Source organism: Triticum dicoccoides, chromosome 3A, assembly GCF_002162155.2.
Source record: "Triticum dicoccoides isolate Atlit2015 ecotype Zavitan chromosome 3A, WEW_v2.0, whole genome shotgun sequence".
In the NCBI taxonomy this organism is placed as follows: domain Eukaryota; kingdom Viridiplantae; phylum Streptophyta; class Magnoliopsida; order Poales; family Poaceae; genus Triticum; species Triticum dicoccoides.
Window position 1 is genome coordinate 195165050 of NC_041384.1, and position 23691 is coordinate 195188740.

A 23691-nucleotide genomic window follows, 5' to 3' on the forward strand; every position below is an offset into this window, starting at 1 on the left:
TCCCCCAATGACTATGCTCACATCCAATGAAAGCACTTAGCTCCGCGCTGGTGGGAAGACAAGAAGACAAGCTAGGTGTCGGACGCGGCTGTTTGCTTTCGCCCTTTCTTTATAACTCGATTCACTGCTTTTTAGACTGGGATTTGAAGTTCTTTTGTGTTATATAAAAATGGGGGGAGTTTTCTCTGGTTTGTGCCGATTTCTTGCGTTCTTGTTGCGTGCTTTGTTTTTTAGGCTCACACCTTCGGCACCCCCCTTGCAAGTGCCCCGCGAGCAGGGGGCTGGTCGGCAGACAGCGCCAGGCGCGTCCGGGTGACCCGGATAGGAATCCTTGGGGCCAAGAGTGAATGCGCCGCAAGATTGCCGCATGCGCGTCCTGCCCTGGTCCGACGTACGCTCCTCGCGAGGCCCTCTCGAATGGGTCTGCAGGCTTCTTAGGAGGCCTAGAATCTCACGAGCCCTTAAGGGCTCGCCTCAAGAGGAAGGTCCGACCAGGACGTCAAGGCACGCCCAAGACCTGCGGAGCCAAGGTAAGGCATGACAATTACTGAGCTCAGGAGCCCCATGAGCTCGTGATGGTGCATCTCAAGCCTTGTCCACAAAAGGCATGCCATCATTCCATACACTCTGTTTCATGCATGATAAGGGGGCCCCTTCAAAATGCTTTTACACCCCACAGGGCCACGCCCGGAGGTTTCCCTTTTTACACAAGTTAAGGAAAGGAAAGCACGGGGCTAGCCGGAGGCGCTGCCTTCTTCGCTGACCTTGTTGTCTTCGTCCCCGTCATCAGAGTCGTCACTAGTGTCGTCTGCATCATCATCGTCTGCCGCTCCTGAGGAGGTCTTGTGTCATCCGCGTTGCGAGGCTTGGCCCCTCGCGAGGGTCTTGAATGCTTGTTGGTGAAGATGGGTCATACGGGCCCTCTCGTAGAGCCATGTCGTGGGTCGCGGGCAGGCAAGTCTGGGGACCCTCGTTCCCATAACGCCGACAGTAGCCCCCGGGCCTAAGGCGCGCTCGGGCTTGGCTTCGAGGCCAAGCCAAAGGTCAAGTGCAGAGCGCCACGGGCTCCAATAGCCTGCGGCCTTGGTCGACGCGTGGCGGTTGATTGGACGTGGGAGTCTCTGCTTCCCCACGCTGCCTCGGCAACTGCCCGACTTGACAAGTCCCTGCGACATGCAAGGGAAAATCATCATTACTTGTGATCATGGGGGGTGCTGGTTGGCCTTCTCCTACTATAAATGGGGAGGGGGCAGAGCCCCCATTGCCCATCTCTTCCCATTCTTCTTGCTTCTCCTCCTCTGCTCAACTGCTAGTAGTAACTCTAATGGCGCCGATCCAAAGATCCTCCACCGAGGAGAAAGGAAAGGCTCCCCGCGATGAGCCAGGGCCGCTTTTGCCGAAGAAGAGGCCGGTCCACCGCCGCGACATTGTCATGAGGGCGGAGGTGATGAGGCCCTGGTGCGAACGGCCGCCTCCAGGGTATCTGCTGCCCTTGTACGCCCAATACGGGGTGAGGGAGTCCTGGATTAGGGGGTCTCCGGACAGCCGGACTATCTCCATTGGTCGGACTGTTAAACTATGAAGATACAAGATTGAAGACTTTGTCTCGTGTCCGGATGGGACTCTACTTGGCGTGGAAGGCAAGCTAGGCAATACGAATATGGATATCTCCTCTTTTGTAACCGACCTTGTGTAACCCTAACCCTCTCCGGTGTCTATATAAACCGAAGGGTTTTAGTCCGTAGGACAACAACCATAACATACAATCATACCATAGGCTAGCTTCTAGGGTTTAGCCTCTCTAATCTCGTGGTAGATCTACTCTTGTACTACCCATATCATCAATATTAATCAAGCAGGATGTAGGGTTTTACCTGCATCAAGAGGACCCGAACCTGGGTAAAACATCGTGTCCCGTGCCTCATGTTACCATCCGGCCTAGACGCACAGTTCGGGACCCCCTACCCGAGATCCGCCGGTTTTGACACCGACACGGGGGCTCAAGAGGAAGGAGCAGCGAGCGGCGCCACCCGTGCCGTGGCCACGGCCACCGCGCCGCGGTGACGCGCGCCATCGCCCCTGGAATCCATGTTGTGGACTCCTCGCACGAACTCGTGTTGTGGGCGGCGATGCCTGTGCGCTCCTGGATACGCTTCCCGCGGTTCTTCTCTGACGTGATGCCGCCGAGGGGACCCCTCGAGCTCTGGCTGCAGCACGCTAACTGCGACGCCCCGGCGACCGAAGCAGAAGTTGAAGTGGTCTCCTCCAGCAAGATCTTCATGACCCGAGGCTGGGGTAAGGTCGCACGGGTTTGTCATGCGGAGGACGCCCTCGCGATCCACTTCGAGTATGACGGCACCTCCATGTTGTCTTTCAAGGTCTTCGATGTGAAGGGCCGCCGCTTGGAGTGCTGCCCTAGAGGGGAGCGCCAGGACGATGCACGCCCCACCTGCGGCTCCTCCAGCAGCAGCGACTCTTGGGAGTCCAGCGGTTCTCCTGAGCTCTACGAGACTCCAGAGACAAGCGATGATAGCTACGTGCCCCCGAGCTCTCGCCGCGCCCGGAGCAAGGCTGCAGCGTCCAACCGCCGCCACCACTGATCTGGATGGGGTTGGCGCCGGCCTCCCGTGGCCCATTGTTGATGATGGTGTCGGCTGTGGGAGCATGTAGATAGGATTCCCCTAAGTTCTCGTCTTTTGTTCCCTGCGAGGAATCAAGAAGTGCCCCGTGGGGGCATGTAAAGGGTCTTTAGTGTCTTTTGTTGATATTATCCTTGTTATGAAGACTTGCGAACACACATCCTATTTAGGCTTGGTCTCCCCTTTCCAACCTTGCGATGGCTTGTTGCTCTACGCTGACAGGTCCCGGTCCCCAGGCAAGCTACAGCCATCGCTGGTATGCCAGGTCGCGTGCCGTGGTCAAGGCCAGGAGGTGAGCGGCCCGAGGTCCAGTAAGAGCTCCTGAGGCGCGATGCTCAGGAGGTCCCCTTTAGCGCTCAAGCAGCCGTGGTAAGGTAAGAAAGGGAGGCGATGTTGCCGCAACAGGGTTGCGGCGAGTGTGACCCCTAGGCTCTAACGATCAGCCGATCTGGGCTCGAGACTTATCTTGACGGTCCGAGGCCGGTTCCTCGTGATGCGCTAGATCCGTGTGTATGCGTGCGCAGCGTAGCTAGGTCAGATCCATATGAGCCACCCCCTCTTCTCCACGCTCTCCTTCACGCTCTACGTCCTCAAGTCCCGGCCCTTGAGCGAGCTCAGCCGCCACTGGTATGCCAGGTCGCGAGCCGTGGTCAAGGCCAGGGTGAGGACTAGAGAGCCAGTAAGAGCTCCTGAGTCGTGATGCTTAGGAGCCCCCCTTTTAACACGCAAGAGGATTGCATGGGAGAAGAGGGAGCTCGCGGTGCTGCCTGCTGTCACCCTCATGAGATTCCTGCGAGCCAGCACAAGGAGAAACACAGCTTGCTATTGTGGTTGCCGGTCTGCCACCGGTTGCTCCGCGAGGAAATGAAGGCACTGTGGGCCTGTGAGGTGACGTGCGCGGGGCATGCACGAGCCAGACCTCGACCGCTCAGATTTTCCGACGTTGCAGGGACGGACCCGTGCACAAGCGTCGTGCCAGCGTGAGTAGCCCCCGAGGCAAGTAAGGGTCAAGCAGGTGATAGTCATAGGTAGATTAAGCATGGAAAGCAAACTAGTTCTAATAAATGCATGGAAGATACATGCCACTGGGTCAAGCCCGAGCGGCTTGGGGATGATGCCGCCCGAGGGGCGCCCCCAGCAGGGTAAGCTAAAGACATGAAAAGGGATACATGCCGCAGGGACAAACCCACGTGGCCTGGGAATGATGCAGCCCTGAGGGCGCTCCCAGCTAAATAAACTTGGAAAATGTCACCTGGTTCTGTTGATGAAGGGATGTTGGGGCAGCTGAAGATGTGTGGCGAAGGGGTCGCTCCTCACGAGCCACCGAGGCCCTGAGCCTTGGGAGGCTCCGAGGGTCCAGGCAGTTCCTTGAGGACCGTCTCCATCTCCGTCAGGACGGCGCGGTGCCTGGCCTCCTGAGCCGCCAGGACACTCCGCAGGTTGCGCTGGTAGGCAGACGCCGCGCTCGGCAGGCCAAAAGGCATGCGAACCTAGCTCTGCGGTGGGCCCTTGCAGCGTCCCACGCGCGAAGGCCAGAAGAGCTCCTGAGATGCGGCCCTCTTGAGCCCTGGGATGTCGATGCAGACGCGCAACCCGACATCCTCGCCTGGATGTGGAGCTGCGCCTGGTGAGCGGCGGCCGCCGCGCATGGTCCTTGCGTCTTATAGTTCCTGAGTGGTCTTGGTGATGAACTCCTGAGAGGTGGGCGCTCCTCGCCCTGTGTTCTCCTAAGGGGAACGTGTCGTGAAGCACGCCTCCAAGTGGTGCCCAAGCGCCTCCCTCGTGATGTTGGCAAGGTCTGAGACCCTCCAGAAGAGAGCCCCCGAGCCCTGCCCGAGAAGGGCGCCGGGCGCGCTTTCCTATGCGAGAGAGGGTGGTGCCCCAAGCGCGGGCGCCGATCCTGACGTGGCACCGCTTGCCTGAGGCCCTGCATGGAGTAGCTGCTTCTTCTTCTTGGGGATGGCCTCAGGAGGGTACTCATTCTTGCTGTCCGGGTCGCCGATTGCTGCATCTTGGAAGGTACGCTAGAGGGAGCACACCGCATCTCTTTCTTCGCAAGGGACGGTGATGATTTCGCCACTCCCTGGCATCTTGAGGATGTTGTAGCCGTGATGGGTCACCGCCATGAACTTGGCCAGGGCTGGGTACCCGAGGATCGCATTATATGGCAGGCGGATGTGGGCGATGTCGAAATCGATGAGCTTAGTACGGTAGTTGTCGCGCTGTCCGAAGGTGACGGGAAGGCGGATCTGCCCGATTGGGTGGTGGAGCCGTCGGTCACTCCTAAGAAAGGCTTGGTGGGCTGAAGCTGATCATAGGGCACTTGAAGGTTGTCGAACATCTCGACGGACAGGATGTTAAGCCCTGCGCCACTGTCGATGAGAGTCTTGGTGACTTGCACGTTGCTGATGACGGGTGAACAGAGCATCGGGAGGGCGCCAGCGGTAGCCGCGCACTTGAGCTTATCTGCCGAGCTAAACATGATGGCGCACTTGGACCATCTGAGCGGGCGCATGGCCTCGAGCTTGGGGAGGACTACATTCACTTCACGAGCAAACTATTTGAAAATACGCTGCGAGGTTGGGGCTTGAGCTCCGCCCGAGATGCAGGCGATAGCATGCGGATCTTGGAAGCCCCCAGCCCCCTCGTCTTGATGGTGGTCGTCATTCCTTCTTGGTGGTGGCGGTAGTGGAGGAAGACTAGCATTGCCCTGAGGACGATCCTCACGAGGCTGATCCCTCCAGGTGCCCTCGCGAGGCTGATCCTGCCAGCGATCCTCATGAGGCCGGTCGCGCCACTCCTGGCACGGGCCACGGTCATCCCAGCGTCCGCCACCACGTCCTCCTCCTCACCCGTAGCCTCAGTCGTTGCGCTCGGGGCGTCGACCGAAGCGTACTTCTCGAATGGCTCTGAGCTCTTGACAGTCGCTGGTGTTGTGGCTGTGCAGGTTGTGGAAGGCACAGAACGGTCGGCTGCTCTTGGATGACTCGGGCAAGTCTCTGGCGTGATTGGTGTCTGGCTCCGCCGCGAGCACGGCTGCTCCCTTGCGCTTCACGTCCTTGGCCTTGGCTTTCTTCTCCTCCGGGTCTGTAGCCGAGAGCTTGAGGAGGGAGAGGCGCCCCTCCTCAGCTCTTGCGCACTTGGTCGCCAGGTTGAACAGCTCCAGAGACGTGCACAGCTCCTCATGGATGGCGAGCTCCTCCTTCATCTTGATGTCGTGGACGCCATCAGAGAACACAGAGATGATGGCCTTGTCCATCACCTTGGGGATCTTGAAGCGAACGTTGTTGAAGCGCTGGATGTACTTCTGGAGGGTCTCTCCTGGTTGTTGCTTGATGCGGCGTAGGTCACCCGTGGCCAGTGGGCGGCTGCGAGTGCCCTGGAAGTTGGCAACGACCGGTCGCGCATCTCGTTCCAGGAGGAGATGGTGCCTGGAGGCAGGTTTAGGAGCCAGGAGCGGGCACCATCCTTGAGAGCCATGGGGAACCAGTTCGCCATGACTTTCTCGTTGCCGTTGGCCGCCTCGATGCTCAGCTCGTAGAGCTGCAGGAACTCCGCAGGGTCAGGGGTGCCGTCATAGCGAGGAGGCAGATCCGGCTTGAACTTGCCTAGCCAGGCGACGCTACGCGGCTCAGGGGTGAACGCGCGGCAGCCTGCCGTGGTCACCAGGGCCCGGTGCTGATGGGGAACCTGTCCTTGATGGGGTCCGCGCACCACCACCGCAGGCGGCACACGGTCTTGTCGTGGTGGCGCAAGGAGCACGGGGGCGTCTTCTCGTGGCCGAGGGACCTCTCGACAGCTTCTTTCTTCTTGCGCGGGCGCCGGACGCAACAGGTCGCACCGTGGGGCCACGCGCCTTGGCGCCAAGACTCCATCTTGGAGCATAGGTGGTGGAGGCACTCCATGGGCCACGCCACCCGTGGCTAGTGGAGGGCGAGGCAGCGAGAGGGACGGTGCAAGGGAGCCCCCTGCGGCGCTGACAAGGTCGGCGATGCGGTCGAGCCAGTCCTCATAGAGGTCGTCGACGGGGCAGTAGTGCAGGAGCTCGCGTGCCATGCACAACGCGGCCTGCACGTCCACGGGAGCGCGACGAGTGTGGGATGACAAACCAGCCGGAGTCAAAGATGGAATGGCAGTGCGGCCGTCCCGCCGCACCGAGGGGTGCCGCGAGGATGCTTGTTGCTCGTTCCCCGCCGGCCCGGTGGTGGCGTTGGCAGCAGGCGATGGAGAACGACGGGGTGGCCCGCCGACGGGAGCCATCTGAGCAACGCGGGCGGCGAGGGCAGCCAGCGCTCAGCGCGAGCGCGGCGTGCGTCCGCCATGGAGACGATGAAGCAACGGGACCCAGAGCGACGGAAGGGAGGCTTCGGTGCACCCCTACTTGGCGCGTCAAATGTAGGATCACGGGTTCCGGCAAAACCCTCAAGGTTCGAACACTGGGGTGTGCACGAAGATCTCCTCCTACCGATCCACGCCCTAGCTTCACTAAGATCTCAAGGGCTAACTCGATGAACTCGCAACACAAGGGACACAAGATTTATACTGGTTCGGGCCACCGTTGTGGTGTAATACCCTACTCCAGTGTGGTGGTGGTGGATTGCCTCTTGGGCTCAGGATGAACAGTTACAAGGGAAGAACAACCTCCTGAGGACGAGGTGTTCTTGTGTTTGTGTGGCCAAGGATTAGCTGAAGATCTCTCTCTTTCCTACGGTGGTGGCTAGTCCTATTAATAGAGGCCCTGGTCCTCTCCCCAAATATTGAGCGGGAAGGGAGCCAACAACGGCCAATTTGAAGGGGGACAACTAGTACAGCTTATCCTGACAAAAGCAATCTTCGCCTACAAAAGGCTCTGGTGGTGACGTCACCTTGGGCTCCATGGTGACCTCCGTCTTGCCGTCCCGCTGGTCTTGGTCTCGTTGCACTGATATGGAAACCTTTGCTTGACGCCTTGGTACTCCGTGTCTGCGCTTGCCTCTTTAGAACCAAAGAGGAAACAAGGACACTGTGCGCGCTGGTGCCCGTCTGGCGCCCGCCTGGTCTCGATCGTCATGGCTCATGTCATGAGAACCTCGCGAGGTTTTCCTTGCCTTGATCTCTCCGCCCCTCGCGAGCCAGCCTGGTGAGGCCGCTCCTGAGGAAGTCTTGTGTCATCCGCCTCACGGGGCTTGGCCCCTCACGAGGGTCTTGAATGCTTGTTGGTGAAGATGGGCCATACGGGCCCGCTCGCAGAGCCACGCCGAGGGCCGCGGGCAAGCAAGTTTGGGGACCCCTGTTCCCAGAACGCCGACAGCGTTCAAGGCCAGGAGTTCTCGTTCGTGCTCCTTGGCAGCCTCGCGGCGATGGTCGGCTGCCCTGGCCTCCTCCAAGGCTCGGGTGTAGGCCTCGCGTGAGGTCACAAGGGACACCTCGGCCTTCGCATTGGCGCCCTCATGCTGAAGATGCCCGAGGTTGATGGACACCTTCAACTGATGTCATTAGTCCGCCAGCCGAAGGTCCTCCGTCTCAAGGCGGGCGTCGGCGTTGACAAGCTCTTCTTCGAGCCGGCTCAGCGCATCCATCGCCTCCGGAAGAGCTCATGGCGTACAACACCACGCCTGCACGTGAGCTCCAGCGTATGGCCAAGTCCATCCTTCACGCCGGGGGTTATTGGGGAAGCTTGAGGTGGCCTGCCTGCCCCTGGCGGGGGGGTGGAGGCTGGCGCCTTCCTCGCCACCCTCCGGGCCTTAGCGGAGGCGCCGGATGGCGTGGCCTCGTGATACGTCTCCGTCGTATCTATAATTTTTGATTGTTCCATGCCAATATTATACAACTTTCATATACTTTTTGGCAACTTTTTATACTATTTTGGGGACTAACATATTGATCCAGTGCCTAGTGCCAGTTCCTATTTGTTGCATGTATTATGTTTCGCAGAATATCCATATCAAACGGAATCCAAACGGGATAAAAATGGATGGAGAATATTTTTGGAATATTTGGAAAATTCCGGAAGAAGAATCAACGCGAGATGGTGCCCGAGGTGGCCACGAGGCAGGAGGCGTGCATGCCCCCCTGGGCGCGCCCCTGACCCTCGTGGGCCACCCATAAGGCGGTTGATGCCCTTCTTTGGCCGCGAGAAAGCTAATTATTGGGGGAAAATCATGGCGAAGGTTTCAATCCAATCGGAGTTACGGATCTACATATATATACGAAATGGTGAAAGGGCAGCAGAAGAGAGCGCAGAAACAAAGAGAGACAGAGAAAGATCCAATCTCGGAGGGGCTCTTGCCCCTCCCACACCATGGGGACCATGGACCAGAGGGGAAACCCTTCTCCCACCTAGGGAGAAGGTCAAGGAAGAAGAAGAAGGAGGGGGGCTCTCTCCCCCTCGCTTCTGGTGGCGCCGGAATGGCGCCGGGGGCCATCATCATCACCGCGATCTACACCAACACCTCCGCCATCTTCACCAACATCTCCATCACCTTCCCCCCTCTATCTACAGTGGTCCACTCTCCCGCAACCTGCTGTACCCTCTACTTGAATATGGTGCTTTATGCTTCATATTATTATCCAATGATGTGTTGCCATCCTATGATGTCTGAGTAGATTTTCGTTGTCCTATCGGTGGTTGATGAATTGCTATGATTGATTTAATTTGCTTGTGGTTATGTTGTTGTCCTTTGGTTCCCATCATATGAGCGCGCACATGGATCACACCATAGGGTTAGTTGTATGTTGATAGGACTATGTATTGGCGGGCAAGAGTGACAGAAGCTTTAGCCTAGCATAGAAATTGATGCATACGGGATTGAAGGGGGACCAATATATCTTAATGCTATGGTTGGGTTTTACCTTAATGCACGTTAGTAGTTGCGGATGCTTGCTAATAGTTCCAATCATAAGTGCATAGAATTCCAAGTCAGGGATGACATGCTAGTAGTGGCCTCTCCCACATAAAACTTGCTATCGGTCTAGTAAAGTAGTCAATTGCTTAGGGACAATTTCGCAACTCCTACCACCACTTTTCCACACTCGCTATATTTACTTTATTGTGTCTTTATCTAAACAGCCCCTAGTTTTTATTTACGTTCTCTTTATTATCCTGCAAACCTATCCAAAAACACCTACAAAGTACTTCAAGTTTCATACTTGTTCTAGGTAAAGCGAACGCCAAGTGTGCGTAGGGTTGTATCGGTGGTCGATAGAACTTGAGGGAATATTTGTTCTACCTTTAGCTCCTCGTTGGGTTCGACACTCTTACTTATCGAAAGAGGCTACAATTGATCCCCTATACTTGTGGGTTATCAAGACCTTTTCCTGGCACCGTTGCCGGGGAGCAATAGCGTGGGGTGAATATTCTCGTGTGTGCTTGTTTGCTTTATCACTAAGTAATTTTTATTTGCTATTCTTAGTTGTTCTCTATCTTTAGTTATGGATATGGAACACAAAATACCAAAAGAATTAGGTGTACTTGCTACTCATGGAGATGGGGAACCTCCTAAAACCCTCGATGCTCGTTATGTGATAGATATTATGTACTACTTTGATAATCCAGAGAAAACCCCATTCAATTTGGTAATGGGAGTAACGTTGGATCAACGTGAATACTTTAGGGATTATCGCTTGACACAAAAAGGGAAACTATTATGTGATCAAATTTATATATTGAAGTGGTATGCTCGGCAAGTATGCTTGAGTTATGATTATACTTGTTGCTCTAGGATGAAGGCTCCACACCTTCCCTTTTCATGCAAATTTAATGATAATGAAACCTTGGCTTCTTATGCTAGAGGTATATATGATTACTATGATGTGGAACAAATAGAAGAATTTGTTGCTTTTAAGGGTGCTTATGAAATTGAATCTTTGTTTGAATAGTATGAAGCTTTTGATGATGATGTTTATAGGCCTGAAAATTTTGCTATATTGAAATATTGCTATGATAATTATGAATATAATTCCTATATTGATGCGCTTATTGAGGAAGTCTCCGCTGTCCAAGAAGAGACTAATATTTTGCAGGAATCTACGAAAGATGAAATTGATAAAACTGTGAGCTCATTGGAGAAAAAGGTGATGAGGAGAGCGAAGAACAAAAGGAGGAAGAGCGGATTAGCTACCCGTGCCCACCTTATAATGAGAGTAACTCTTCAACTCATACATTGTTTAATTTCCCTTCGTGCTTACCGAAGGATGATTGCTATGATGACTATTATGATCCCGTTGATTCTTTTGAAATATCCCTTTTTGATGATGCTTGCTATGCTTGTGGCCAAGATGCCAATATGAATTATGCTTATGGAGATGAACTTGTTGTAGTTCCATATGTTAAACATGAAATTGTTGCTATTGCACCCACACATGATAGTCCTATTATCTTTTTGAATTCTCCCGACTACACTATATCGGAGAAATTTGCACTTATTAAGGATTATATTGATGGGTTGCCTTTTACCATTGCACATGATGATTTTTATGAATATAATATGCATGTGCTTGCTGCTCCTACTTGCAATTATTATGAGAGAGGAACTATATCTCCACCTCTCTATGTTTCCAACACGAAAAAATTGCAAGAAACTGTTTATACTATGCATTGGCCTTTACTAGGTGTGCGTGAGTTGTTCTTTTATGACATGCCGATGCATAGGAAGAGAGTTAGACTTCGTCATTGCTTGAAATATGTTGCTTTGTGCTCACTACTAAATGCCAAATCATTGCTAATTAAAATTGGCTTTGATATACCTTGGGATCCGGGTGGATTCACTACTTGAGCACAATATGCCTAGCTTAATGGCTTTAAAAAAAGCACTGCCAGGGAGACAACCCGGAAGTTTTAGAGAGTCATTTATTTCTGTTGTGTGCTTTTATAAGGTTTAAAAATAAAAAATTATGTGCCAAGGTTTGCATTTAGGATGTTTATGATGCTTGTTGGTTTGTGCGGTGCAGGACAGAAACTTTGGCTGTAGTGCGCGATTTTACATTTTTTACTGGAACGTCAAACGGTTCTGATTCTTCTTGCACTGTCTTTCTATAAATATTTTTTATTTTTACCAATTTTTGCAGAATTTTTCAAGAATCGTAAGTATGGTGAATGTTCATATTATTACAGACTGTTCTGTTTTAGACAGATTCTGTTTTCGATGCATAGTTTGCATGTTTTGATGAAACTGTCAATTTATATCAATGGATTAAGCCATTAAAAATCTATATTACAGTAGACACAATGCAAAAACAAAATATGAATTGGTTTACAACATTACTTAGAGTAGTGATTTGCTTTATTATACTAACAAATCTTACCGAGTTTTCTGTTGAAGTTTTGTGTGGATGAAGTGTTTGATGATCGAGAAGGTTTCGATGTGAGAAGAAGGAAGAGAGGCAAGAGTGCAAGATTGGGGATGACCAAGGCACCCCAAGTAAATATTCAAGGAGACTCAAGCATATAAGCTTGGGGATGCCCCGGAAGGCATCCCTCTTTGTTCAACAAGTATCGGTATGTTTTCGGATTCATTTCGTTCATGCGATATGTGCAATCTTGGAGCGTTTTTTGCATTTACTTTTCATTTTTCTTGTATGCACCATGCTGGTATGAGATAGTCCTTGTTTGATTTATAGAATGCTCTTTGCACTTCACTTATATCTTTAGAGTATGGCTTTATAGAATGCTTCATGTGCTTCACTTATATCATTTGAAGTTTGGATTGCCTGTTTCTCTTTACATAGAAAACCGCCATTTATAGAATGCTCTTTTGCTTCACTTATATTTGTTAGATCGTGGGCATATCTTTTGTAGAAAGAATTAAACTCTCTTGCCTCACTTATATCTATTTAGAGAGATGACAGGAACTGGTCATTCACATGGTTAGTCATAAAATCCTACATAAAACTTGTAGATCACTGAATATGATATGTTTGATTCCTTGCAATAGTTTTGAGATATAAAGATGGTGATATTAGAGTCATGCTAGTGGGTAGTTGTGGATTGTAGAAATACTTGTGTTGAGGTTTGTGATTCCCGTAGCATGCACGTATGGTGAACCGTTATGTAACGAAGTTGGAGCATGAGGTATTTATTGATTGTCTTCCTTATGAGTGGCGGTCGGGGACGAGAGATGGTCTTTTCCTACCAATCTATACCCCTAGGGGCATGCGTAGTAGTACTTTGCTTCGAGGTCTAATAAACTTTTGCAATAAGTATATGAGTTCTTTATGACTAATGTGAGTCCATGGATTATACACGCTCTCACCCTTCCATCATTGCTAGCCTCTTTGGTACCGTGCATTGCCCTTTCTCACCTCGAGAGTTGGTGCAAACTTCGCCGGTGCATCCAAACCCCGTGATACGATACGCTCTATCACAATAAACCTCCTTATATCTTCCTCAAAACAGCCACCATACCTACCTATCATGGCATTTCCATAGCCATTCCGAGATTTATTACCATGCAACTTCCATCATCATCATACACATGACTTGAGCATTTATTGTCATATTGCTTTGCATGATCGTAAAATAGCTAGCATGATGTTTTCATGGCTTGTCCGTTTTTTGATGTCATTGCTATGCTAGATCATTGCACATCCCAGTACACCGCCGGAGGCATTCATATAGGGTCATATCTTTGTTCTAGATATCGAGTTGTAATATTGAGTTGTAACTAAATAGAAGTGTGATGATCATCATTATTAGAGCATTGCCCCAGTGAGGAAAGGATGACGGAGACTATGGTTCCCCCCACAAGTCAGGATGAGACTCTGGACGAAAAAAAAAAAGAAAAGGCCCAAAAAAAAGAAAAAAAAAAGAGAAAAACAAAACAAAAAATGAGAGAAAAAGAGAGAAGGGGCAATGTTACTATCCTTTTACCACACTTGTGCTTCAAAGTAGCACCATGTTCTTCATATAGAGAGTCTCTTGAGTTATCACTTTCATATACTAGTGGGAATTTTCATTATAGAACTTGGCTTGTATATTCCAACGATGGGCTTCCTCAAATTCCCTAGGTCTTCATGAGCAAGCAAGTTGGATGCACACCCACTTAGTTTCAGTTTGAGCTTTAATACACTTATAGCTCTTAGTGCATCCGTTGCATGGCAATCCCTACTCCTCACATTGACATCAATTGATGGGCATCTCCATAGCCCGTTGATTAGCCGCGTCGATGTGAGACTTTCTCCTTTTTTGTCTTCTCCACACAACCTCCATCATCATATTCTTTTCCACCCATAGTGCTATGTCCATGGCTTGCGCTCATGTATTGCGTGAGGGTTGAAAAGGCTGAAGCGCGTTAAAAAGTATGAACCAATTGCTCGGCTTGTCATCGGGGTTGTGCATGATTTGAATGCTTTATGTGGTGAAGATGGAGCATAGCCAGACTATATGATTTTGTAGGGATGAGCTTTCTTTGGCTATGTTATTTCGATAAGACGTAATTGCTTGGTTGGTATGCTTGAAGTATTATTGTCTTAACGTCAATTGATTTACTATTGCTTTGAATCACTTGTGTCTTAATATTCATGCCATGATTAGATATGTGATCAAGATTATGCTAGGTAGAATTCCACATCAAAAATTATCTTTTTATCATTTACCTACTCGAGGACGAGCAGGAATTAGGCTTGGGGATGCTGATACGTCTCTGTCGTATCTATAATTTTTGATTGTTCCATGCCAATATTATACAACTTTCATATACTTTTTGGCAACTTTTTATACTATTTTTCGGACGAACATATTGATCCAGTGCCCAGTGTGAGTTCATGTTTGTTGCATGTTTTATGTTTCGCAGAATATCCATATCAAACGAAATCCAAATGGGGTAAAAATGGACGGAGAATATTTTTGAAGTATTTTGGAAATTTCCAGAAGAAGAATCAACGCGAGACGGTGCCCGAGGTGGCCACGAGGTAGGGGGCGCGCCTGCCCCCTGGGCGCACCCCTGACCCTCGTGGGCCACCCGTAAGGCGGTTGATGCCCTTCTTTGGATGCAAGAAAGATAATTTTGGGGGGGAAATCATGGCGAAGGTTTCAATCCAATCGGAGTTACGGATCTCCATATATATATGAAACAGTGAAAGGGCAGCAGAAGAGAACGCAGAAACAGAGAGAGACAGAGAGACAGATCCAATCTCGGAGGGGCTCTCGCCCCTCCCACGCCATGGAGACCATGGACCAGAGGGGAAACCCTTCTCCCACCTAGGGAGAAGGTCAAGGAAGAAGAAGAAGGAGGGGGGCTCTCTCCTCCTCGCTTCCGGTGGCGCCAGAACACCGCCGGGGGCCATCATCATCACCGCGATCTACACCAACACCTCTGCCATCTTCATCAACATCTCCATCACCTTCCCCCCTCTATCTACAGCGTTCCACTCTCCCACAACCTGCTGTACCCTCTACTTGAACATGGTGCTTTATGCTTCATATTATTATCCAATGATGTGTTGCCATCCTATGATGTCTGAGTAGATTTTTGTTGTCCTATCGGTGGTTGATGAATTGCTATGATTGATTTAATTTTCTTGTGATTATGTTGTTGTCCTTTGGTGCCCATCATATGAGCGCGCACGTGGATCACACCATAGGGTTAGTTGTATGTTGATAGGACTATGTATTGGAGGGCAAGAGTGACAGAAGCTTCAGCCTAGCATAGAAATTGATGCATATGGGATTGAAGGGGGGCCAATATATCTTAATGCTATGGTTGGGCTTTACCTTAATGAACGTTAGGAGTTGCGGATGCTTGCTAATAGTTCCAATCATAAGTGCATAGAATTCCAAGTCAGGGATGACATGCTAGCAGTGGCCTCTCCCACATAAAACTTGCTATCGGTCTAGTAAAGCAGTCAATTGCTTAGGGACAATTTCGCAACTCCTACCACCACTTTTCCACACTCGCTATATTTACTTTATTGTGTCTTTATCTAAACAGCCCCTAGTTTTTATTTACGTTCTCTTTATTATCTTGCAAACCTATCCAAAAACACCTACAAAGTACTTCTAGTTTCATACTTGTTCTAGGTAAAGCAAACGTTAAGCGTGCGTAGGGTTGTATCGGTGGTCGGTAGAACTTGAGAGAATATTTGTTCTACCTTTAGCTCCTCGTTGAGTTTGACACTCTTACTTATCGAAGGAGGCTACAATTGATCCCCTATACTTGTGGGTTATCACCTCGCTACTCGAAGATGAAGCCAAGGCTGGGATCGCCCAAGCACCGGTGACGACCAACGGAGGATCCCTCGGCACGCCTTTTGCACCCCAGGGAGGACCATGAAGGAGGGATGACAGGAACACGGGATCAAGGCCCCCCCCCATCGGCATGTCCGCCTCCAGGACAGGCCCTGCACCATGCACGGTGGTCTGGGGGGAGCTCGAGACCAGGGGCGAGCCGAGGACAGATGGAGGCCGCTCCTCAGGAGATCTCGCTGCCGCAGATGAAGGGATCCTGAAGGGCCACTGTCAGGAGAGGATGCAACACACAGAAAATCGCAAAGAAGAGGTACTTACTCATCTATGGCTATATACTTCCTCTGCTTCAACAGTCGATAGGCGTCACCACTGCAGTAGGGAGGCCCCTTTCTCGGAGTGCCTCAAAGTTCAGGTGCAGCTGGCCGAAGCCCGGGGCGCGGCCGTCAACATCTGGAGAAGGCTGCGGAGGCCCTAGAGTGGCAACCTCGGGAGCCCTAGGATGCGTCCGCTCCCCGGGAACCACCTCAGGACTGCTTCCTCGAGATTCAGGGGGGCGACCTCGGGAGCCTCCGATCACGCCAGGTCTTCTATCGCCCCCATAGGACGGCTCACCCGAGCCTCGTGGGCTGCCATCTCAGGAGCACCGGGTTGCGTCCCTTCATCAGCAGCTGCCCCGACAGCACCCGGCGGCGCCTGCCCCCCGCGTCCACCTCTGGGGCGTGCGCTGCGGGGACGGCATGAAGAGGGACAACATGGACAGGGTTCTTGCGGGGCCCCTCAAGTCCGGCCGGGTGCAGCCTCCACTCGTCAAAGAGGGACATCTGCCTCATGAACCCCTCCATGTTCGAGCAGCAATACAGGAGGCAGCCCTCCTTCGGAAGCATGGCTGGCGTAGGGTCGCCCGTCAGCAGCTCAAGCACCATGCGCAGTGTCTCAGGAGGAAGCCCATGTACATGGAGCCTCATGGGATTCCTGCTACCGGCGAAGGTCCACATCCGTCGAGAATGGCGCTGGAGCGGAGCAATGCGGCACTGAACGAACTCCTTCACCACCATGGGCGCCGTCACCCCGAGCTCCTTCAACCTGGCCAGCCGGTGCCAAACATGGGCAAGCCGAGGGTTAACAAACTTCGCGTGCCTCACCCGGAGTTGGGTACAGCCGACGCTCAGGGGAGCAAGAGCAGGGAGTTGAGCACGCCGACATCCACGAATACCCACCGCTTCTGGAATCCACTTACAACCGGCGAGAGCTCAAAGTCGATCTTGAGCCGGCCGTCACCACCACGGCCTGAAAGGTCATGCACCCCGAGGACTGATCGGTGTCGGTCAGGTGAAGCGAGAAGAAATGGCGAAACAAGGCCACGGAGGGAGCAATGCCCACCATGGCCTTCCAGACGAAGGCGAAGACGGCGAGGAGAATGATGGATTGGGGATTCAGATGTAGTGCGTGGACTTGGTAATGCGAGATTATGGCATTGAAGAAATAGGAGAAGGGGGGAATCAGCCCTGCCAAGAGGGCATGGAGATGAATGGGGATCTCAGTGGCCGCCATGTCAACCATGGCGTGGGAAGCAGGCCAAGCCACCATCGCATTCTACTCATTGGGATTGGCGGCGAACGCCGGACAGATCTTCTCCAGCATCTCCTGATTGACCACCGTCGATCGCTCGAGGGCGGGCTTGAAGGCCGGGGGAGATTCAGCTGGGGCGCGGGTTTTCCCCTTCTTCTTCCTCGTCAACCTCGGCACCATGTCGACAGGGGAGGACTAGTGTTGGCATCATAGTCGAGAAGGTAGAGGAGCCAAGGAGCGCACGACAAGCAATGAAGATGGAGCTGAGTCACTGATGGCGACCGCCAAGCCCGGAGAATATCAAGGCCGCATGGGGAAGTGGGGGCGCCCATGTGCCATCGATCGCCATGCGTCGACCTAGACCGCAGGCGGTTGGGGCCCGCGGCGCTCCGCCCTTGCCCTTTGGCTTCGCCTCGAAGCCAAGTTCGAGTGCACCTTGGGCCCGGGGGCTACTGTCGGCGTCTTGGGAACAGGGGTACCCGGACTTGCCTGCCTGCGGCATACGGCATGGCTCCGTCAATGGCCCGGTACAGCCCAGCTTCAGCATCAGGAACCCAAGACCCTCGCGAGGGGCCAAGCCTCGCGAGGTGGACGACACCAAGACCTCCCTGATGGGCAGCCTCACTAGGCTGGCTCTGATAACCCACAAGTATAGGGGATCAATTGTAGCCTCTTTCGATAAGTAAGAGTGTCGTAACCAACGAGGAGCTAAAGGTAGAACAAATATTCCCTCAAGTTCTATCGACCACCGATACAACTGTACGCACGCTTGACGTTCGCTTTACCTAGAACAACTATGAAACTAGAAGTACTTTGAGGGTCTTTTTAGATAGGCTTGCAAGAATATAAAGAGAACGTAAATAAAAGCTAGGGGTTGTTTAGATAAGGACACAACTAAATTAGTTTTAGTAAAGAGCTTGTTGTCACGAGAAAGTTATTTGTCCCTAGGCAATCGATAACTAAACCGGTAATCATTATTGCAATTTTATTTGAGGGAGAGGCATAAGCTAACATACTTTCTCTTCTTGGATCATATGCACTTATGATTGTAACTCTAGCAAGCATCTGCAACTACTAAAGATTCATTAAGGTAAAACCCAACCATAGCATTAAAGTATCAAGTCCCCTTTATCCCATACGCAAACAACCTACTTACACGGGTATGTGCCTCTGTCACTCACGCCACCCACCATAAGCAAATCATGAACATATTGCAAACCCTACAGTGGGGATCCCTCACACTTGCGCGACACATAGATCACCATAGGACAGCACCAATAATATAACATGCGACTCAAACCAATCATGATCATCAATTAACCCATAGGACAAAACGGATCTACTCAAACATCATAGGATAGTCATGCATCATTGGGAAATAATATATAGCGTTGAGCACCATGTTTAAGTAGAGATTACAGTGGGTAAGAGAGAGGCTACACCGCTGCATAGAGGGGGGAAGAGTTGGTGATGATGGCGGTGAAGTTGTTGGTCAAGATTGCGGTGATGATGATGGCCACGGCAGTGTTCCGATGCCACCAGAAGAGAAGGGGAGAGGGGGCCCTTCTTCTTCTTCTTCCTTGACCTCCTCCCTAGACGGGAGAAGAGTTTCCCCTCTGGTCCTTGGCCTCCATGGCATGGGAGGGGCGAGAGCCCCTCCGAGATTGGATCTGTCTCTCTGTCTCTCTCTGTTTCTGGGTTCTCTTCTGCTGCCCTTGCACTGTTTCTTTTATATCTGGAGATCCATAACTCTAATTGGGTTGAATCTTTCGCCCAGATTTTTCCCATAAAATTAGCTTTCTTGCGGCAAAAAAGAGCGTCAACCGCCTTACGGGGTGCCCACGAGGGTACAGGGCGTGCCCCCTGCCTCGTGGCCCCCTCGGGCATCGTCTCATGTTGATTTTACTTCCCAAATCATAAATATTCCAAAATAATTCTCCGTCCGTTTTTATCCCATTTGGACTCCGTTTGATATTGGGTTTCTGCGAAACATAAACATGCAACAAACAGGAACTGGCACTGGGCACTGGATCAATATGTTAGTCCCAAAAATAGTATAAAAAGTTGCCAAAAGTATATGAAAGTTGTAGAATATTGGCATGGAACAATCAAAAATTATAGATACGACGGAGACGTATCAGCATCCCCAAGCTTAATTCCTGCTTGTCATCGAGTAGGTAAATGATAAAAAAGATAATTTTTGATGTGGGATGCTACCTAGCATAATCTTAATCATGTATCTAATCATGGCATGAATATTAAGATACGAGTGATTCAAAGCAATAGTCTATCATTTGACTAAAAACAATAATACTTCAAGCCTACTAATAAAGCAATCATGTCTTTTGAAAATAACAAGTCCAAAGAAAGTTATCCCTACAAAATAATATAGTCTGGCTATGCTCCATCTTCACCACACAAAATATTTAAATCATGCACAACCCCGATGACAAGCCGATCAATTGGTTCATACTTTTTAACACGCTTCAGCTTTTTCAACCCTCACGCAATACATGAGCGCAAGCCATGAATATAGCACTATAGGTGGAATAGAATATGATGATGGGGGCTATGTGGAGAAGACAAAAAAGAGAAAGTCTCACATCTGCGCGGCTAATCAACGGGCTATGGAGATGCCCATCAATTGATGTCAATGTGAGGAGTAAGGATTGCCATGCAAACTGATGCACTAAGAGCTATAAGTATATGAAAGCTCAAACTGAAACTAAGTGGGTGTGCATCCAACTTGCTTGCTCATGAAGACCTAGGGCATTTGAGGAAGCCCATCGTTGGAATATACAAGCCAAGTTCTATAATGAAAATTCCCACTAGTATATGAAAGTGATAACTCAAGAGACTCTCTATATGAAGAACATGGTGCTACTTTGAAGCACAAGTGTGGTAAAAGGATAGTAACATTGCCCCTTCTCTCTTTTTCTCTCATTTTTTTGTTTTGTTTTTCTCTTTTTTTCTTTTTTTCGGCCTTCTCTTTTTTTTCGTCCGGAGTCTCATCCCGGCTTGTGGGGGGGACCATAGTCTCCATCATCCTTTCCTCACTGGGGCAATGCTCTAATAATGATGATCATCACACTTCTATTTACTTACAACTCAATATTACAACTCGATATCTAGAACAAAGATATGACCCTATATGAATGCCTCCGGCAGTGTACTGGGATGTGCAATGATCTAGCATAGCGATGACATCAAAAAATGGACAAGCCATGAAAACATCATGCTAGCTATTTTACGATCATGCAAAGCAATATGACAATAAATGCTCAAGTCATGTGTATGATGATGATGGAAGTTGCATGGTAATAAATCTCGGAATGGCTATGGAAATGCCATGATAGGTAAGTATGGTGGCTGTTTTGAGGAAGATATAAGGAGGTTTATTGTGATAGAGCGTATCGTATCACGGGGTTTGGATGCACCGGCGAAGTTTGCACCAACTCTCGAGGTGAGAAAGGGCAATGCACGGTACCAAAGAGGCTAGCAATGATGGAAGGGTGAGAGCGCGTATAATCCATGGACTCACATTAGTCATAAAGAACTCATATACTTATTGCAAAAGTTTATTAGACCTCGAAGCAAAGTACTACTACGCATGCCCCTAGGGGGATAGATTGGTAGGAAAAGACCATCGCTCGTCCCTGACCGCCACTCATAAGGAAGACAATCAATAAATACCTCATGCTCCGACTTCGTTACATAACGGTTCACCATACGTGCATGCTACGGGAATCACAAACCTCAACACAAGTATTTCTACAATCCACAACTACCCACTAGCATGACTCTAATATCACCATATTTATATCGCAAAACTATTGCAAGGAATCAAACATATCATATTCAGTGATCTACAAGTTTTATGTAGGATTTTATGACTAACCATGTGAATGACCAGTTCCTGCCATCTCTCTAAATAGATATAAGTGAAGCAAGAGAGTTTAATTCTTTCTAAAGAAAGATATGCCCACGATCTAACAAATATAAGTGAAGCAAAAGAGCATTCTACAAATGGCGGTTTTCTATGTGAAGAGAAACAGGCAATCCAAACTTCAAATGATATAAGTGAAGCACATGAAGCATTCTATAAAGCCATACTCAAAAGATATAAGCGAAGTGCAAAGAGCATTCTATAAATCAAACAAGGACTATCTCATACCAGCATGGTGCGTAAAAGAAAAATGGAAACTAAATGCAAAAGACACTCCAAGATTTGCACATATTGCATGAACGAAACGAATCCGAAAACATACCGATACTTGTTGAAGAAAGAGGGAATGCCTTCCGGGGCATCCCCAAGCTTAGACGCTTGAGTCTCCTTGAATATTTACTTGGGTTCCTTGGGCATCCCCAAGCTTGTGCTCTTGCCTCTCTTCCTTCTTCTCACATCGAGACCTCCTCGATCAACGAACACTTCATCCACACAAAACTTCAACAGAAAACTCGGTAAGATCCGTTAGTATAATAAAGCAAATCACTACTCTAAGTACTGTTGCAAACCAATTCATATTTTGTTTTGGCATTGTGTCTACTGTAATATAACTTTTCCATGGCTTAATCCACTGATATAAAATCGATAGTTTCATCAAAACCAGCAAACTATGCATCAAAAACAGAATCTGTCTAAAACAGAACAGTCTGTAATAATATGAACATTCACCATACTTCTGATACTTTAAAAATTCTGACCAAATTAGTAAAAATAAAAAATTTGTATAGAAAGACAGTGCAAAAGGATTCAGAACCATTTGACGTTCCAGTAAAAATGAAAAATCACGCACTACAGCCAAAGTTTCTGTCCTGCACCGTACAAACCAACAAGCATTGTAAACATCCTAAAGGCAAACCTTAGCACATTATTTTTATAATACAATATAATTCTACAAGGGGATAATTATTTTTGTTGAAAAGTTTCTGTAATCAAGATTCACAAAGTTTCCGTGAGCATGAACAAAGTTCAAGGCTAGCTCCCACTTCAACAATGCTCGTCTTTTTCACTTTCTCTTTTCTTTTTGAAAAAGTTTTGGGTTCCCCTCTTTATTTTTGTTGTTTTTAAACTATATGAAAGCACTCAACATAAATAAATGACTCTCTAAAACTCCCGGGTTGTCTCCCTGGCAGCGCTTCTTTAAAGCCATTAAGCTAGGCATATAGTGCCCAAGTAGTGAATCCACCCGGATCCCAAGGTATATCAAAGCCAATTTTAATTAGCAATGATTTGTAATTTAGTAGTGAGCACAAAGCAACATATATCATGTAATGACGAAGTCTAACTCTCTTTCTATGCATCGGCATGTCATAAAAGAACAATTCATGCACACATAGTAAAGGCCAATCCGTAGTATAAACAGTTTCTTGCAATTTTATCGTGTGGGAAACATACAGAGGTGGAGATATAGTTCCTCTCTCATAATAATTGCAAGTAGGAGCAACAAGCACATGCATATTATACTCATCAAAATCATCATGTGTAGTAGTAAAAGGCAACCCATCAATACAATCCTTAATAAGCACAAACTTCTCCGATATAGTGTAGTCGGGAGAATTCAAAAAGATAATAGGACTATCATGCGTGGGTGCAATAGCAACAATTTCATGTTTAACATAAGGAACTACGGCAAGTTCATCTCCATAAGCATAATTCATATTGGCATCTTGGCCACAAGCATAGTAAGCATCATCAAAAAGGGATATTTCAAAAGAATCAACGGGATCATAGCAATTATCATAGCATTCATCCTTCGGTAAGCACGAAGGGAAATTAAACAGTATATGAGTTGAAGAGTTACTCTCATTAGAAGGTGGGCACGGGTGATCAATCCGCTCTTCCTCCTTTTGTTCTTCGCTCTCATCCTCATCTTTTTCATCCAATGAGCTCACAGTTTCATCAATTTCTTCTTCCATAGACTCCTGCAAAATATTAGTCTCTTCTTGGACAGCGGAGACTTTCTCAATAAATGCATCAATATCGGCATTGTATTCATAATTCTCATAGCAATATTTAAGGATAGCCAAATTTTCAAGTCTATAAACAGCATAATAAAGATTTTCACACTCTTTGAATACAGATTCAATTTCATAAGCACCCATAAAAGCAACAAATTCTTCTATTTGTTCCACATCATAGTAATCATATATACCTCTAGCATAAGAAGCCAAGGTTTAATTATCATTAAATTTGCATGAAAAGGGAAGGTGTGGAGACTTCATCCTAGAGCAACAAGTATAATCATATCTCAAGCATAGTTGCCTAGCATACCACTTCAACATATAAATTTGATCCCATAATAGTTTCCCTTTTTGAGT